Below are 19,304 nucleotides of genomic sequence, written 5' to 3'. Positions count from 1 at the left end.
CCTGTGGTTACCTCCCCACCCCGGGGGGCAATCCCTTTCAGTTACATATTTTGAAAAGAATATTTCCCTCCGAAGAGTTAGTGACCCAGGAAGGGAAGAGAGAGGAGGGCCAGGGGGCGAAGAGGCTCATGAAATGGAAAACAGCCTGGACGAGGAGTCGGGGGACCTCACCTCAGCTTGGCCATTGCTTGGTCGGGTGGTGTGGGGGGCGGGGGAGAATGGTGATCGGACAGGGATCTGAGTTGAAACCAGGAACAGAGCTGGTGCAGGCAGCTGAGCCCAGCTGTGTCCCTGGGGGCCTGCTCCCCGGACGGGTGGGCTGGATCCATCCCATGGGCTTGGGTAGGGTGTGCCCGGAAGTCACACAGGAGGAAGGGCCTTCCTCTGTTGCACTGGAGTATGGGGAAGAGTGTGGAGAATTCTCGAGAGGGTGATCTAGGAAAGCTTCTTAGTGGAGGGGGCATTCGAGCCGGGCCTCGGAGGACGAATAGGAGTTTGAAAGACACCATGATCTGGGGGAAGAGGGACAGTGGGGTGCAAGGGGTGGCCGTGGGCCAGTGCGGTCTATGCTCTGGGCACTTGGAGAGGGCAGCACGCTATGGAAATGTTTGGAAAAGTGCAAGAGACAAGGGCAGGATGAGATTGGAGGCTGGAAAGGTGAGGAGGGGCCAAGTCATAAGAGGTCTCGAATGTCTGCCTTTGTCTGGACTTGACCCCCCACATGCTGGGGCATTGCTGGAGGGTTCTGAGCCGCGTGGTCACTGGTTAGAGCCAACTAAAGGGGCAGACCGCTCTCGTGGCTGGGTGGAGTGTGGATTGTACAGGGTGGGACCAGAGGCGGTCAGCGGTGCCATGGGCCCGGGAAGGCGCGGTGTGGACCCAGGACGCCATCCGGCGGGAGAGGGCCGTATTCCACTGGATTTCAAGGGAGGCAAGAGATTTAACAGCAGAGGGGGGCGGGCGGAGGGCAGCCAGATGGGGGGCGGGTTCGGCTTGGGCAACGGGTCCACCAGGCTCTGTTGCCCCTACTAGACTTTTCTATGACAGCGAGAAGAGGGCAGGCCTGGGTGGCAGTAGTTGGGCTCCCGTGCCAGCTCTGCCCCGGGGGAGCCCCCTGAGTCAGCTGAGGGCTAGAAGGCGCTGGGTAACGCATCTAGTCTCTCTGGATCCCCCCATTGTCCTTATCTGTCACGTCGGGTTCAAAGCCCCTCCTCTCTTGGCCCACGGAGGCCTTTGCGGGTGCCCAAGGCTATACGGGGTGACTTTCAGAATTCCAGATCAGGACCCCTGGACTGACGATGGGAAGGAACGTGAAACCAGCGCTGATCGTCCCAGAAAATAGAAAGTGCCAAGTGGCGGGGCTTGAGAAATTTCAGGGAAGCGGTGAGCGCTCGCATTCCAGAGCGTGTGGGCTCTGGAGCCCGGCCAGGGGGGGTTCTGATCCCGGGTCCCTGTTCCTTTAGAACAGCTCCTGGCTCAGGGCCGACACCACTGTTTCTCCTGTGCCCGCGAACCGAGCCTGTCACCTCGTCCCCGTGAGTCTCAGTTCTGTTTCAAATGAGGACCGAACGTGCTGGTGTTTCGCGCATTCGTGGGGGTTGGCGCCCGGCCCGCGCTCCAAGGCCATTTTGCTGGATGGGTGATGTGTACTGAGCAGGAGGGGAGAGGAGTTGCGGGCGGCAAGGTCCAGGAGTCCTGGTCTGGGAGTGGCGGGGTGGGGGTGGGGGGTTGGAATCTGTGCAGCGCCCTCCACTGTTTCTTCCTCCTCCCGCCCGCTCCGCGGCCCGGGGCCCGGTAGCCACAGGGTGCCACGTGTGCATCTGGAGGAAGGGAAAAACATAGGCAGAGACTCAACACGACCAGAAACAGATGTCAAGAACACTCGGGGTGGGGCCCGGCAGGGCAGAGCTGCTTCCAGAAGGCAGGCTGCGGGAGCCAGAGAGGAAGGAAGGAGGGATTTCCAGGACAGGAGTCAAGAGTGCGAGGCTAAGCCCCTGTGGCCGGGAGCAGCTGGCTTGCACACCCAGCAGGAAGGGAGGTGGGGGGGGGGGGCGCGCCGTGCAGGGTCGGGCTGGGGTGTGAATGGGGTGTGAAGTTGCTGCCTGGAGGTGAGGGTGTGGGCGGGAGGAACTAGTAACCGAGGTCCGGCCCACGGAGGAAACAGGGGACCCACTGCAAGGCAGCAGCGCAGTGAGAGTGTGAGTGTGGGCGGCCGTCCCTGTCCTTCCTCTGGCCAACTGCTGTTCCCCGCTGGGGGCGGGGGATGCACTGGTGTCACAAACACAGAGGTGCGCGAAACTAGAACTTGCTTTCCACCGCTCTGGGCTCCTGGGTCCCCCCCACATACCCGTTGAGCCGCGCGCTCACGCCTGCAGAGCCCTCCTGGGTTCTCGTCCCTCTTGGGGCGCTCTGCACGGGGGCTTGTCTCACAGATTCTGCATCGCTCCGGGAGCTGTCTGAGCCCGGGATCCTGTGCCTGAATACACCGCGTGGCCGTTTCTTGTCCGGGTTCTCAGCCGCCTCCCCAGGGTTCGGCCTGGGAGGGCGCCATGGCCCCTCTGAGTCTCAGCTGCCCCCACACCTGTTGGGGATCTCCTCTGTACCCCACGTCCAGGCTCAGCTGGGGAGGAGGGGCGACGGTCCCCTTCAGCCAGGAACCCCAAGACCGACACGTTCCTTCCTCCCCCTCTGCCCGCCTCCCCCCAGGGGTAGCCGGGAGCTCAGATCTACTCAGTGTCTGCTCAGGGCACCCTCTCCCAAAGCTCTCGGTGGGGCAGACAGGCTCTTTCCTCCCCGTTTTAAAACATAAGAACCTAGGGGCGCCTGGGTGGCTCAGCGGTTAAGCGTCCGACTTTCGGCTCAGGTCACGATCTCACAGTTCGTGGGTTCGAGCGCCGCGTTGGGCTCTGGGCTGACAGCTCAGAGCCTGGAGCCTGCTTTGGATTCTGTGTCTCCTTCTCTCTCTGCCCCTCCCTGCTCACACTCAGAGTGTCTCTCTCTCTCTCTCTTAAAAATAAAGATTAAAAAAAAAAAAAACGCGTAAGAACCTAGAAAAGAATCCTTTCCTCCCTCTCCTTTTCGTGGCATGCCCCTTCTGTATCTGTTAGGATGCTTTTGGGGGCACAGAATGCTTCTAGAACATAAGGCGTCAGAAAGGACAAATAACCCAAAATCCCAGGGCTGGTTCGTTCAGCAGCCCAGCAGCTTCGCTAAGGATCACGGGTTGTCCCAGGGTGCCACTGGGCGCTCTTAGCGCCACAGCTTCGTGCTCAGGCCACCTTCCCTCAGGGCCACAGGACGGCAGCCACAAGCTGGTGGCCACACGTTTGCTGTCCCGGGTCCCCGGCGTGTCACATCGGGCATGACGAGGGCGGGTGAGATGACCAGGCTTCCCTCCTGCAGCCTCTCCCTACTTCTCCTTGGCCAGAGCCGGTCACATGACCGCACCCAACCCAGCCTCTGGGAAGAACAGAACTGTGGGAAGCAAGGTTTACCTCTGAGCCCTGAGAGTCCGGGCCGAACCCCCAAGCGGGATAAGAGGGGCTGTGGGGGAGACGTGATCAAAAGTACAGCTGGCACATCGTCACCAAAGCTCTCTGGCCACATTGTCAGATGTGGCCATCTGACTCAGCCAGGTATCTTGGTTCTAGGGAGCCTTCCCAGACTTGGGTGGGGGGCAGCATCGGCCCTGAGCGTCCCCCAGCGCTTATCAGTTGTCAGCCCTGCCCCTTGGCCTTCAAATCCCCGGGGCACCAAGGTCACCATGTCTTGGAGCCCCGCCCCCACCCTCCCAAGAAGAGTCGCACTTCCCTGAGCTCAGTCGAGGTTGCTGGTTCACCCAGGCGCCCCAAGATGTTAAATATTATTGTAAGGTAGGACGTTGGGTTATACTGTGTTTTTTTTTTTTTTAAGTTGATTTATTTATTTTGAGAGAGAGAGCACGCGTGAGCAGGGGAGGGGCAGAGAGAGAGGGAGACTATGAGAATCTCAAGCAGGCTCCACCCGGTCAGCGCAGAGCACGACTCGGGGCTCGATCTCCCGAACCGTGCGATCTTTTTTTTTTTTTTTTTTAATTTTTTTTTTCAACGTTTATTTATTTTTGGGACAGAGAGAGACAGAGCATGAACGGGGGAGGGGCAGAGAGAGAGGGAGACACAGAATCGGAAACAGGCTCCAGGCTCTGAGCCATCAGCCCAGAGCCCGACGCGGGGCTCGAACTCACGGACCGCGAGATCGTGACCTGGCTGAAGTCGGACGCTTAACCGACTGCGCCACCCAGGCGCCCCCCGAACCGTGCGATCTTGACCTGAGCTGAGATCAAGAGTCAGAGGCTTAACTGGCTGAGCCACCAGGGCGCCCCTACTTTTTTACGGAGGAAGAAAGAGACCAGACAAGTGCCTTTGGGTACCACGTGCACATCCGTTCGACAATTACGGAGTCACTGCCTTTTCCAGGCTCTGCGCCGTGCTAGGCCCCGGGGGACGATGCCGTGAACACAAAATCCACACGGGGCCTGCCCTCGTGTGGCTGACAGTCTATAAGCAAAGGCCCCGGGGGTAGGAAACTGCTCAGCCCTTCCCGGGAACTGAAAAAAGCTAGGAGGAGGGAAGGAGCTGGCTTTGCGGGTCCTGGGATTTTGAACCTATCCAGGGGGAGCTTGAAGGAGTCAAACCCAGGCTTTGCTGATGAGTATCTAGGACCCGAGCTAGGATTTTTCAGAGGGTGTCTGGACGGGGCAACACCTCCTCGAGCTAGGGCCGGCCGGGCTCCTCACGGGGAGTCTCTGGGGGGAGCTCGTGCCCTTGAACCTGGACCCCCGCAGCCAGGGGCATGCTGGAGCCGGCTCGCACCAGCTGGCCAGGGCCAATGGTGTGAATCTGTTCCCAACTCTGAGTTCAGGGACATCACAATGTTAGCTTGAAGTTGGCCACGGTGGGAGTCCTTTTGCGACAGAAGTTGGCAAATGTTCCGATGGTAAGTTGGGGAAAACAAAGCCTTTGTTAAAAAAAAAAAAAATGCAGCCGCCTGGGAGGGAAAGGGTGTCCCCAGGGCTTTTGCCTCCAATACCCCTACCCTTCAAATAAGGCCAGAGTCCCGGGCCTCTCACACAGGAAGCGTAGGGCAGGCTTGAGTGAGGCAGGGCCCCCGGAAGGAGGCTCTCTGGGTGTTTGGTCCCCAGGCTCAGTGACCTGCTCTTTATCTGGGACCCTTCACCACCCCACCAGCCCCCACCCCACCCAGGGCCCAGGCTGTCTACTTCACCCTGCCCCCTGGTGGCCAGGGTAGTTGGTGGCTCCAAGGGAGGCCTCCACCCCAGCAGGGCCAGCCTGAGTCCGGCTCCTGGGATGAGGGAAGCAAAGCCCCGGCCAGAGCTGACGGAGCTGGGCACATTCAGGCGGGGCTCCAGTCAGGGAGCCCAGGCATGGCACGTGCCAAGGTCCTGGGGCTCTGGGTTTTTCCCACCTTGAGCTTTGGTTGGGGCTCGAGCCCTCATCTTCAACATCACTTTTTTTGTTTGTTTGTTTTTCAATTTAAAACTAGCAAAAGTTGAATTATCTTGCTCACATCCCAAAGGAGCTCAGCTCTGGCACCCCAGGCCCCCAGAAATGCAAACCACTTCTCTGAGAGGGAGCGCTGAAGGGACAGCAGGTCATTTCAACTCGGCCACCATTAACCAAGCATCTCCAGGAGGTTCCAGGGGTCCAGAAGTCAGATCCCCTCGAGGGCTCCCAGTGCAGGGAAGGACCTTCAGGAAAAGAAGGGAAATACAGTGCATCGGGGGCTATGAAAGAAGTTTGTATAAGGTGCAAAGCTTGCATGAATAAGGGTGGGTAGCTCCAAGGAGAGAGCAACCAACTCTATCCTTCTGTGTTTGGGTCTTGAAGGATGAGTAGGAGTTCGCGTGGAAGAAGGCAAAGAAGGAGGCTGCAGGGAGCATTCCATTCTGTACGAATCAGCCCACAAACCCCATAGATTCTTTTTGAGGGCGAGTCAAGCCACCTCATGCCATGTAGGACCTACAGGCTGGCATGGGGCGAGGGCACGGATCGGGGGTCCCGGGGCACATTTCGGGGAGCATGGCAGTTGTCCCGCAAATTCGGAAGACAGTCCCCGCTTGTCATCCCTCCTCCAGTTCCTCCCGGATCCCCTTTCCTTTCAGATTTTCACATCACCTCCTCTGACCACCTGATTTGAGATGGTGCCCCTGCACCCCGTGTCTTGTTTTCTCTTTTCCCATAGCGCTTGTCTTCGAATTCCTATGGCGTTTGCTTTGTTGTTTTATTTATTGTTGGTGTCTCCCCCTCCCCCATTGCTGGACTGTGACTTCTGTAAGAGCAGGGATCTCGGTTTCGTTCACTGCTGGTGGCACAGAGCTTGGCACATGGCAGGCACTCGATAAATATTTGTTTACTGGATGAATATGAGTTCTAGAACTGGCCGAGGTTAAGGGCGGGCGTGGGGAAGCTCTCCCTGTCTGCCCCAGCCAATGTCTTCTGCCTGCGTTTTGTTAGAACGGGGCACACTCTATGTGTCTCACACTCATCAGGACCACTTTTTAAAGGCACAATTGCCTATCGAGACTGAACAGTTCTTTTCTCTGTCTTGCTAACTGATTTAGATAAAACCTTAAAAGGCTTAGAATCAAATAAGAGCTTATTCTTATCACTCGATACTGGGATTGTCCTGAAATTTCAAGCCAGTGGTCATTGGACTGACACGGTCCCTTAGTTACAATTATTTGTGTATTGTCCTGCCCCCATCCAGAGAGAAGGTGCCTTGAATTATGCAGATGGTAGGTGCCAGGTGTTCTTGTAACCTCTGTAGTGGCCAGCACGGGGCTGTCAACAGGAACCCCGTAAATCCCTGTCGAATTAAAGAAAGCATGAACAGACACCTCCTCAATCTGATACCAAGACTCCCCTTCCATCCATCCATCTGTCCGTCCATCCATCCATCCACCCATTCATCCATCCATCCATCCATCCATCCATCTATCCTTCCATCCATCCATCCATCCATCCACCCATTCATTCATCCATCCATCCATCCATCTATCCTTCCATCCATCCATTCATCCATCCATCCATCCATCCATCCATCCATCCATCTATCCTTCCATCCATCCATTCATCCATCCATCCATCCATCCATCCATCCATCCATCTATCCTTCCATCCATCCATCCATCCATCTATCCACCCATTCATTCATCCATCCATCCATCCATCCATCTATCCTTCCATCCATCCTTCCATCCATCCATCCATCCATCCTTCCATCCATCCATCCTCCCATCCATCCATCTGTCCATCTGTCCGTCCATCCATCCACCCATCCATCCATCCATCCATCCATCCATCCATCCATGCATCTATCCTTCCATCCATCCATCCATCCATCCATCTATCCTTCCATCCATCCATCCATCCATCCATCCACCCATTCATCCATCCATCCATCCATCCATCCATCCATCTATCCTTCCATCCATCCATCCTTCCATCCATCCATCCATCCATCCATCCATCCATCCTTCCATCCATCCATCTGTCCATCTGTCCATCCATCCTTCCATCCATCCATCCTTCCATCCATCCATCCATCCATCCATCCATCCATCCATCTATCCTTCCATCCATCCATCCATCCATCCATCCACCCATTCATTCATCCATCCATCCATCCATCCATCCATCTATCCTTCCATCCTTCCATCCATCCATCCATCCATCCATCCATCCTTCCATCCATCCATCCTTCCATCCATCCATCCATCCATCCATCCATCCATCTATCCTTCCATCCATCCATCCATCCATCCACCCATTCATTCATCCATCCATCCATCCATCCATCCATCTATCCTTCCATCCATCCTTCCATCCATCCATCCATCCTTCCATCCATCCATCCATCCATCCATCCATCCATCCATCCATCCTTCCATCCATCCATCTGTCCATCTGTCCATCCATCCTTCCATCCATCCATCCTTCCATCCATCCATCCATCCATCCATCCATCCATCTATCCTTCCATCCATCCATCCATCCATCCATCCACCCATTCATTCATCCATCCATCCATCCATCCATCCATCTATCCTTCCATCCTTCCATCCATCCATCCATCCATCCATCCATCCATCCTTCCATCCATCCATCTGTCCATCTGTCCATCCATCCTTCCATCCATCCATCCTTCCATCCATCCATCCATCCATCCATCCATCCATCCATCTATCCTTCCATCCATCCATCCTTCCATCCATCCACCCATTCATTCATCCATCCATCCATCCATCCATCCATCCATCCATCCATCTATCCTTCCATCCATCCATCCTTCCATCCATCCACCCATTCATTCATCCATCCATCCATCCATCTATCCTTCCATCCATCCATCCTTCCATCCATCCACCCATTCATTCATCCATCCATCCATCCATCCATCTATCCTTCCATCCATCCATCCTTCCATCCATCCATCCATCCTTCCATCCATCCATCTGTCCATCTGTCCATCCATCCTTCCATCCATCCATCCTTCCATCCATCCATCCATCCATCCATCCTTTCAACAAATACAGTTTGAGTGTCTTCCTGAGTCACATATGGCTTTAGGGGCCAGAGAATCCCTGAGACCTTGAGGTGCCACAGTCCAGCCAGGAAGACAGCCACCAAGCAAATCTTCCACCGATGCCCAACAGTTAAATGAGAGCAAATGCTTGGGAAAGGAGGGCAAGAGCCTGGACAGAATAGGCCAGCGTCTGCCTTAGCTGGGGTGGGGCTGGCCAGGGAGGGCGTCCCTTGGAGAGTGACCACCGGCTGAAGCCCGAGGTGGTAAGAGCCCAAGGCAGGAAAGAGCTCTGAGCCTTCCAGGAACGACAGGCGCCCAGGGGTGTGGTGGTAAGGACGAGAAAGAGTCTTAAGATTTTTGTCTTCAGAAGCAGCTGGGGCTGAGGGGCATGACGGTGGTACTTGGGAGGGAGGGAGGAGGAAGGAGGGCTGAGGATGTGGGTCAGGGCTGCAGGGGCAGAACTGTGAATCCTTGGCACTCAGGGGCAGTCAGGGCCAGAGGTGGGGGGCGACGCCATCACCAGGGCTAAGGGAAAGAGATACAAGAGGAAGAGAGCTGTGTCAGGAACCCTGACAGTCAGGGCCTGGAGAAGGAGGTGACTCTGTTTCTGATCTGTACCAAGTAAAGAAAGATGAGGACTCTCCTGGGTTAAGTTCCCTGCTCTGTCCCAGGACTGAGCGGGATGGAGGGATCTGGAGGGCTGCAGGCCAGAGTTCAAGGTTCACTCTGCTGTGTGACCTAAGGCTGATAGCTGCTCTCTCTGAGCTCAGACTCGTCATCAGAGCCTCCAGATCCCTTTGTAGGTCGCTGGTCTTGGCTTTCTCCTTCCTTGGGCTCCCCTCACGCTGTCTTCCTGGAATCCAGGGCCCTGCCTGCTTCCCCATCCTATCTTGCGGGGGCATGGGTCCCCCCCCCCCACACACACCCCGGAACTCCAGGTAGGAAAAGGGTACTGATCCATCTGGGTCATTCACCTTGCCTTTGCGTCCTCTCCAGCAGCACGAGCGCGGTGTAGAGGCCGGGGAGGAGAAAGCATCGCCCTCTGGTGGCAACTTCTGGGACCACATGTCCCAGTGCCCTGTTGGCATTTTCACCTAAGTATTCCTCAGAAGCAATTATCGAGTGCCTTTTGTGTGCAATATTCAGAGCCAGGCATGAAGGAGTGGCAGCGAGGTTAAAGACGGAAGGGATTCTGTATGGGTCAGGTTGTGGGGGCCCGTCCAGTGCAGTGGGGACCTTGGGCCTGGGAGGCATCTCTCGCTCCCCTGTTAGCCGCCGGGCCGGCTGGCTCTGCCTGGCTCAGGTGTGCCTGGAGGAGGCCCACCTGTACACAGGTGTGCTGCCTGGAGCACACCTGGGTGCACACCTGAGCCGGAATGGGCTTGCTCCTCCGGGAGGGAGTGATCGCTTCATCCCAGGAGGAAATCAAGGGAGCCTGGGCACTCGCCCTGGAGGAGCCTTGCACTTGGGATGTTTCAAGCTCCAGGCGTCTGCTTCAGCCACACAGGCCCCGTTACACCCGTGTCCATTCCCACCTGTGCCCCTCTGCTCAGGCCGGTCTCTGCCCCTGGCTCTGTGTTGGCCATTATTCTGCCTTCGAGGCCTGGCTCAAAGCCGCCTCCTCCGTGAAGTCTGCCCTGAAGAGGCAGCTGCCCAGGGAGTGTCGGAACACCTCGAACAAACTCTGGTTATTTTTACTGCATTCGCACACGTGCCTGTTCCCTGGCTCCTTCACTCAGCCCTGGCATCCTCGAGGCCGGGTTGTCTGGAAGAGCTTCGGCGGGTACCATAATTCCCAGCCCGGAGTCGGGCTGATACGGGTGCCTGAAAAATGCTCCATGCTGACGGCGCGGCGTTTTTATCTTGGACACCTGGGGACACCATTCAGACTCTCCCGAGAGAGGTCGGGGTCAGAGAAACGGTGGGAGGGCCAGCCTGGGTTCTGGAAGGCCGGGGTGGCACAGACAGGGTGGGCACAGAACCATCAGCAGGGCTTTGAGTTCCCAGGGCTCCTCGTGCCAAAGGCAGTAGCAGCCTAGCCGTTGGGAGCATGTCCTCTAGAGCCCAACGGCCTGGGTTCAAGTCCCAGCCCCGGCACTTACCGCCTGGGTGGCCTTGGGCAAGATACTTAACCTCTCTGTGCCTTAGTTTCCCCGGCCATAAAATAGGATCCCGAAGAGTACCAACCTGAAAGTGTTGTCAGGATTAAATGAGCTAATAGGCTGCTTCTCAAACCTCCATGTGCCCGGGAATTGCCTTAGGGATGTGCTTAAGATGCAGAGTCTGGGGCGCCTGGGTGGCTCAGTCGGCTAAGCGTCCGACTTCGGCTCAGGTCACGATCTCGCCGTTCGTGGGTTCGAGCCCCGCGTCGGGCTCTGTGCCGACCGCTCGGAGCCTGGAGCCCGCTTCGGATTCTGTGTCTCCCTCTCTCTACCTGACCCTTCCCTGCTCACACTCCTTCGGTTTCTCTCTCTCAAAAATAAACAAGCATTCCAATGCAGACTCTGACTCAGCAGGTCTGGCTCGGGGCCTGGGATGCTGCATTTCCAACGAGCTCCTGGGGACGCCTGTGCTGTTGGAACTCAAACCGCATTTGGCAGTATTCAGCAATTAATGCCTCAAGTGTTTAGAACAGGGCCTGGCCCAGAGTAAGGGCTGGGAGGTGTTCCTGGCTGCTTTTACCTGGCACCTCTCAGGGAAGCGTATGGCTTCTGGCAGCTTCTGCTTTCCCCGTCCTTCATGCCGCTCTGCTCTCCGGATCCTTGGCCGTGCTGTAGTTTCTGATATCTTTGGGCTATTCTGAACCTCCTCTGGGGTCTGTGCTCGGGGCCCTGAAGAGGGACAGATGTTGGGGGGGGGGGAGGTGGGCCGGCAGAGGACGATCTCAGGAGAGAATTGAGAAGGGAAACAGGAAGGGGGGGCGGTGGAAAGCAGCGTCTCTCGAGGCCCACTCACCTGAGTGTCCGGGCTTGCTCTGATGTGAGCTTCACAGCCCAAACCACACACCTCGCAGCTTCCCCCGCCCCTCCCGCCTCCCTGCCACCTCCGCTCCTGCCACCTCTGCTTCCGGCGGGAAAGACACAGGTGACCTCAGCCAGGGTGCCAGCAGCACTTCTGGGCTGGAACCGCAGGCCTGAAGGCATTGGCCACATCCTCCTGATCGCAGCACCCCACAGCCCTTTCCTCACCCTGACCCCAACCCCCTCCCCCGCTCCTGGCCTCTGGCCACCAGGCCTGGTGTGATCCCTAGCCCTGGCTGGGGGAAGGGTGAGGCTGGGGATCCTAGGTGCTCCTGGAGAGGTGGAGGAGGCTGGGGGGTGGGCAGCCGCAGGGGCTGGGGGGCAGGGGTGTAGAGGGAGGTCGGGGGTGGGCGGCCGCAGGGGCTGGGGGGCAGGGGTGTAGAGGGAGGTCGGGGGTGGGCGGCCGCAGGGGCTGGGGGGCAGGGGTGTAGAGGGAGGTCGGGGGTAGGCGGCTGCAGGGGCTGGGGGGCAGGGGGTGTAGAGCGAGCCCGGGAGTTGGGCGGCCGCAGGGGCTGGGGGGCAGGAGGTGTAGAGGGAGGCCGGGGGTGGGTGGCCGCCGGGGCTGGGGAGCAGGGGGTGTAGAGGGAGGTCACGGGTGGGTGGCCGCAGGGGCTGGGGGGCAGGGGGTGTAGAGGGAGGTGGGATGGCCGAGTGTGGGACACGAGCTGCCTCTCCCAGCACACCCTCGCTCATGGTCTCTATCTTTCATCTTCCAGCCTGTTGTGAGGGGTCCCGCTCGACGCCCTGTGACGAGTGTTCTGGGAACACAAATCACTCATTGCTTAGGAGCTGGTGGGGGCCTCCCCGCCCGTGCAGCTGGCTGCCTCGGCTCTGTTTTGAAGCTCCTTCCCCGGGTAGCAGGGCCCTGAGGACCTGAGCTAATCAGGCGCTCCTCGGGCCTCCCCCCCGACAAAGAGCGGTGCAGTCCGGGGCCCTTACCCTCTGCTGCTTTGAGGTTGGCTCGTGAGCTCCTGGAGGCCCATGAGATCAAGGTCACTGGTTCAAGCCTCACGTAGGGGGTCGAAACGAGCTTCCCTCCTCTCCACTGAGGCAGCCCTGCCCCTGCCCGGTTGTGTCCTAAATGGGGGGGCCTCCGGGTGGGGCCTGAGAAGCTCCCTCACCCCAGAGGCTGCCCCTGAGGGCTGAAGAGAGTCCCATTTCCCCCGAGGGCGACAAGGTGCCCAGGTCAGAGTCCTCCAACTAGAGGCTGCCTCTCCTGGAAGAGCTTTCAGGATCGTAGGACCCCATCCCATCCATGTGGGGTGGGGAAGGCTGAGCCCAAAGAGGGGATGCCGGGCACTTTTGGCTCCTGTTTTCCAGCCTCTGTCTGGTCCCCCGTTTCTGGTAGCCGCGCCCCATTTCTCTTTGGAAATCTACCTTCCTGCATCAGGTGAGGTCGCGGTCAAGCTGTCGGTCAAAGGACCCCATCCTCTCCAGCCAAGGGGTGGGCGTTTGAGCTCATTTAGCCAGTGAGGCTCTCTGAATCCTACTGGAATGAGCCAGGAAACAGCTGGGAGGTGCGGGGGGGGGGGGGGGTGGGAACCTGAAGGGGGTCTTTGTAGCGCTACTCCTCCGAGCTCCCTCTGCTCCTCCCTGAGGCCTGAGTCTCCCGCTCTTTCCAGAACCTGTAAGCCACTCTAGATTCTTCTGGCTAGCTCCGTGTGGCTCAAGTTGGCCACAGCCTCTTTCCTCTGGCCTGCAGCCTTAGCACCTGTGACTGGTGAGCTGGTGGCCCTGCGGGGACCAGAAGTCAGGTGTCCAGATTCCCAGCCAGCGCTCTCGTCCCCCGGGAGGACTGAAATGCAGTGGAACGGAAGAGAAGAAATGAATATTCTCGCCCGTGGCCCCCTGGTGGGCAGGGGAGGTCGGTGGCTCAACCACTCTGGGACACTGGGCAGGTGGGGTCGGCCAGCAAGGCTCCCTGCCCAGCACTGCCCCCGCCCCCCACCTCTGGCAGGGGGTAGGAGCTCCGCCCTGGCTGCAGGGCCTCCCTGGGAACAAGCATTTGGTAAACAGAGCATGTGCTGACCTGGTTGAGACGAGCCAGGGTGGGTTTGTGACTCCGTGTGGTGGGAGAACCCACAATGGGGCCGTGTCTAACTCACTCTGAAAGCGAAACTAGCCACCCACCAAATACTCGGGCCTCTGCTAGTTCTGAGAGCTCCTTCTTAACCGGCACCCAAAAGTGGAAACAAGTCAGTGGGACAGATTCAAGGTCAGCCAGCCAACTGGGGTGTGTACCTGGGTCACTCAGTAAGACCTTGAAAGTGAGGCCTTCAACCATGGAGCCAGCCAGGAAGACATCGCGCTGTAAACCCCCTTTTTAGGGTCACTTACCGCTTGATTTCACCAGGCAGTAGGAGGTGCTTCTTAGGCCCTCTTGGATTGTCCCCTCAGACACCTGGCTTCGAGGCCTGCGTCACACTGCCAATCCTATTCCAGTGGCCCCAGCAGGGAAAACCGTGGGCCAGGCAAATCTCTCTCTTTTTCTTCATGTTTATTTATTAGAGAGAGCGAGAACGAGAGAGAGAGAAACAGAGGGGATGAGTTGGGGAGGGGCAGAGAGAGAGGGAGACAGAATCGGAAACAGGCTCCAGGCTCTGAGCCATCAGCACAGAGCCCGACGCGGGGCTCCAACTCACAGATCGCGAGATCATGACCTCAGCCAAAGTCCCATGCTTAATGGACTGAGCCACCCAGGCGCCCCAGGCACACTTCTCTTGTGTTTTCACCGGCTTCTCACCTTGCTGCCCTCCCCCCTCCCCTCGCCCTGGGCTGGTCAGCCATTGCCGAAGGGTTGGGGGGGGCTGGGGGGGGGGAATTAAAGACAAGTTTAAATCTTAAACCTGTGCGCTGAGATCTGAAATCTTAAATCCGTGCGTGTGGCAAAGGCACCTGCCTCGGGAATCCCAGTCGCAAGCCGCAGAACCCAGCCTGCCTTCTTCCATTGGAAAAGGAATTTATTTAGGATATTCTGATACGGGGGCATCTCCCGCAGGACCCGCAAATCGGGCTCAGGGCATCTGGGATGTGATGTTCTTTTTTTTTTTTTTTTTTTTTCCTAAGTGTATTTATTTTTATTTTTATTTTTATTTTTAAATTTTTTTTTTCAACGTTTATTTATTTTTGGGACAGAGAGAGACAGAGCATGAACGGGGGAGGGGCAGAGAGAGAGGGAGACACAGAATCGGAAACAGGCTCCAGGCTCTGAGCCATCAGCCCAGAGCCCGACGCGGGGCTCGAACCCACGGACCGCGAGATCGTGACCTGGCTGAAGTCAGACGCTTAACCGACTGCGCCACCCAGGCGCCCCTAAGTGTATTTATTTTGAGAGAGACAAAGACAGCGCGAGTGGGGGAGGGACAGAGAGAGAGAGAGAGAATCCCAAGCAGGTTCCGAAATGCCAGCTGCGGAGCCCGACGCGGGGCTCGAACCGACGAACTGTGAGATCGCGACCTGAGCCGCAACCAAGAGTTGGATGCTCGACCGACTGAGCCACCCAGGCGCCCCTGGGACGTGACGCTCTGATGCCACCTTCCTCGGTCTCCTTGCCAGTCTCGCCGGCTCCCAGACTGAGGTCTGCGACGGAGACGTCAGAGTAGAGGAGCCTGGTCACGTGCTCACCTGCCCCGCTGCAAAGGAGTCTGGGAAAGTAGTGCTTCTGCTTGTTGCTTGGGACACCAGGCTCCCGCCGAGAGAAGCAAACACCTCAAACACAGGAAAGGTTTGCAAAGCTCCGTGACCACGACGGAAGATAAATATCTGGCCGGCGCCCAGGAAGAAGCACCTGCAACAGAGGGTCCTTTGTCAGCCCTGGACCTCAGCCACCCCCGCCCTCCCACCCCCTCGCCCGATGCCCCTTCCTGTGTTGTCTTCTGAGGCAGGCCTGGTCGCGGGGGAGTGTTGTGTATTCGTTAGAATTTATGGCCAGGATTTTAAGCGGGAGGATTTCACGTGTTTTGAAATCCGGACGTTCGGCGTCTCTTGGAAATCAGCCTTTTGTGGCGGGCCCGAGCCACCTCTGCTGTCAGTGGAGTCTCTCTCTACGCGATGCAGGGCCACGTGTGGCCCACCTCGCGCCTGCCCACTGCCGGAAGCTGGCATCCTCACTGCTCGGGGGTCCCCTGTTCTCTGGGGGTCCGGGGTTCCTAGCCCTGGAGCCAGGCTTGACCAAGAGGCATCGTTCCAGAGCTCGGGCCGATTCCTGACCCCATCTAACTGCTGTCCTCCAAGCAGACGTTGTAGGCAGTGGTGACAGCCAGACACAAGCTCCATAGAGGGGCCTCTACATTTTTTTTTTCTTCCGATTCCTTAATAAAAACACCTAGAAAAACAGGCAAGCAAGCACGACTTCTAGATGGAGAGGAACTTCTCACAGACACATCGCAAACATCACACATTCTCTTTCGCCGGTGCAACACCTAGGTTGTCTTCTGAGAAAGATGACAGATCTTGGTGAAACCCGCTGAAGAAAAAGCGAAAGGATTCTTTTCTACCCGTTTCCCACGGGAAAGGGGGCAACCAGCGAAGGTGCTGGTAGAGGGTCTCTGGAGCTCTCCGGACTGTCCCCGTCACGGGACTCTGGCCCGGTAGTCAGGAGACGGGGGTCCGGAGTCGAGATGGCTGTGGACAGAAAGCTTCTCTCCCTGGGCTCCTTCGGGGCAGGGGGGGTGGTCCCAGGGGCCTGGGGACCGGAGGATTTTCAGGTTCCTTGGGAGAGGCGGGACGTGATCAGGAGCCCTCAGGGGAATGCCACCCCCACAAAGGGTCCTCCGCTTTTATTTCGTATTTGCTTCTACCTTTATTCACTTTCTTCAGTGGATACTCTGTTCCCAGGAAAGAAAGGTCAAATTGCACACAAGACTCTTCCGGAGAGTTCCTCCCCCTCCTCTCCCTCCTGGGTCTCCCAGCTGGAAAATCTCTAGGGATTCCTTCCACTTGGTGCTCGTGCTAGTTCACAGCCATGCTCACACACACACGCGTGCACGCACGCACGCACACACATTCGCACGCGCGCAGTTAGCCTTACACACGCACACGCACAGCAACCCCTTCACCAATGCCCACCCTCGCACACCTCCACGCTCCCCCCCCCCCCCCATGCAGGTGCACCTTCACACCCATCACACGCTCCCGGCACAGGTGCTCACACCTACTCACCATCGCACCCTCACGTGTGCACCCTGACACATGGACTCCTGCCCACGTAACGCACGTATAGGAAGAGGCGCGTGCACACACCCACACGCGTGCACACACCTTCTCACATTTACACACTCACTCGCATCGGCCCCTCCCGCACGGGGCGGAGCATGTTACCCACTTCGTTCTGAGCTCGGCTTTTGTCGGTTCCTCCACACCCCCTGGGGATGGTGCCGGGTCAGGCGCGGAAAATTGCCTGCTTGGGTTTGTCGCGGCTGTGTCGCCTTGCATGGTCCTTTCTCCGCTTACCCGGCGTCCTCCGTCGATGCCCATTCCGGCTGCTTCCCGTCTTGGCGCGCACGTTTCCTACGCGGGCCTGCCTCTGTCTGCAGGATGAACTTGGGACACGGCGCTGCTGGGTCACGGGCCGGAGCGACGGACAGCTGTCATCACATTGCGCCCCCAGAGAGGTCGTGCCGCTCGGAGCTCACACCAGCGACGGGAGCCACCCTTTAAAACCACGCCGATGGCGAGCCTTTGGAATCTTCGATACATTCCTCCCCGAGGCGTTTTTTTAATTTGTATCTGCTGGAATCTTCGTTGTATCCGATTCGGAACACTTGAGTCTTTCTCTTTTCCTTCCTTCCATGCATCTTGACGCCTTCTGTATGCTGGGTCATTGCTAAGCTCTGGAGCTGTCTGGATTGAGTCACACACGGTTCCTGCTGCCAGGGGGGTCCTAGTGTAGACTCACAACCAGTCATGACACGAGATGGGGTAACCGGCGCGTGCATAGAATCCGACCTGGCTGGGTGGGGGGTCAGGGAAAGACTGGCTTTAAATCGGGGAGCTGAGTTAGTCCAGGACGAGTGGGATGGGAATGGCGTGACCGACTTTTCTGCCCGCCCCTCCGCTCCCTGCAGGCGTGAGCACTCCAAGTCCCATGTCCTGCAACCCCTTCAGGCCCAGGCAAGGCGGGACAGCCAGTCCCCCTGGAGCAGTCCTGGCGAGTGGAAGGCAAGGTTTATGCAGGATGTGAGCTGCTTGGGGTGCTGGTGTTCGAGGGGCTGGTGAACCAGCCACTCACGGGAACACGGAAACGCGCGGGTGTCGGATCTGGAGCCCGGGAGGCTGGCGAAGTGACTGCGGAGACTGGGGAGGGTGGCGGCTTACGTGGGGGGCGAGGAAGAGGAAGCCAGGAGCCCCCACATGTGCTTGGCCCGTGGCGCCTACAGAAGTGGGGTCCCCGGGCAGTGGCAGTTGAGCTGCTGGGGCTTTGCTATGAAAGCTGAGAGTGCAGGGGTGAGGGGCCGTTGTTTCGCAACGGGCACTGTGAGGACGTGTGGGGGGGGGGCGGTGGAGGCATGGAGGGCACAGGAGAGGCCGTCGTAGGAGTCAGGGTTTGATGCACTTGGCCGTTCCGGTGCTGGGAGGGGAGGAGGCTAAGTCCAACCCCCAGAATCCCTGAGATAAAGGTCTGGGCAGGTCTCAGTGAGCTCTGTCAGGCCTCTGGCATTGGAGAAGCTTCTGGATTCCTCTTCGGGTTACCTCAGAGAATCTGATGTCCTCCATCAGACGCACCTGGTTCTAATCCTGGCTCTGCCACGTTTTGTCAGATGACACCTGGGCCTCGATTTCCTGGCCTGAAAATGGGAAAGGGGCTGGCACTGTAGAGAGCGGGGCGGGCAGGGATCTGGGCGCACGGCCCCGAGGTGTGGGGACAGGCCTGACAGCCGCAGCGCCTGAGCCGGAGGAAAGTTCAGAGACGATGGCCAGGCTGCTCCCGCGGGGCTTTGAGGCCGAGATTCAGAGTCTGAATTGTATTATGAACGCACTAGAAACTACTGGAAGGTTTCAGCGGGGTTGCTGCAGTCAAATGGGCTGATCTGGCTCAGGGGAAGCTTGCTCTGGCTGCTGAGTGGAGAACGGACGGGCAGGGTCAGGAGTCGAAACAGGGACGCCCGTTGGGGCGCCTGGGTGGCGCAGTCGGTTAAGCGTCCGACTTCAGCCAGGTCACGATCTCGCGGTCCGTGAGTTTGAGCCCCGCGTCGGGCTCTGGGCTGATGGCTCAGAGCCTGGAGCCTGTTTCCGATTCTGTGTCTCCCTCTCTCTCTGCCCCTCCCCTGTTCATGCTCTGTCTCTCTCTGTCCCCAAAATAAATAAAAACGTTGAAAAAAAATTAAAAAAAAAAAAAAAAAAAAAAAAGAAACAGGGACGCCCGTAAGGGGGCTTCTGCGGGCCTGGCTCAGGGGCGGGTGATGGCAGGTGGGACCTGGCCCGGGGGCCGGACGGAGCAACCTGTTCCCCACCTGTTCTGTGCACCCCCTGGGCCCCCAGCCTGGCCTGCGCCCTCGCCCCCCTACCCGGCTTTAACATCCAGCTCAGGCCCCTGCGGCCCCTTCTGTATCAGCCAGGGCAAAGCCCCCCGACTGCTGGTGGATGATGTGGATCGTGCAGGGTCGAAGCTCTCCGGGCTCCCTAGCCACCCCTGCCTCTCCACCTCAGGGGTCCTGGCCGGGGCCCCTTAGCCAAAGCAGGACCCTCCTCACTACGCTATTC

The sequence above is a fragment of the Leopardus geoffroyi genome, chromosome B4 (assembly GCF_018350155.1).
Source record: "Leopardus geoffroyi isolate Oge1 chromosome B4, O.geoffroyi_Oge1_pat1.0, whole genome shotgun sequence".
Classification (NCBI taxonomy): Eukaryota; Metazoa; Chordata; class Mammalia; order Carnivora; family Felidae; genus Leopardus; species Leopardus geoffroyi.
This window is presented reverse-complemented; position numbering follows the sequence as displayed.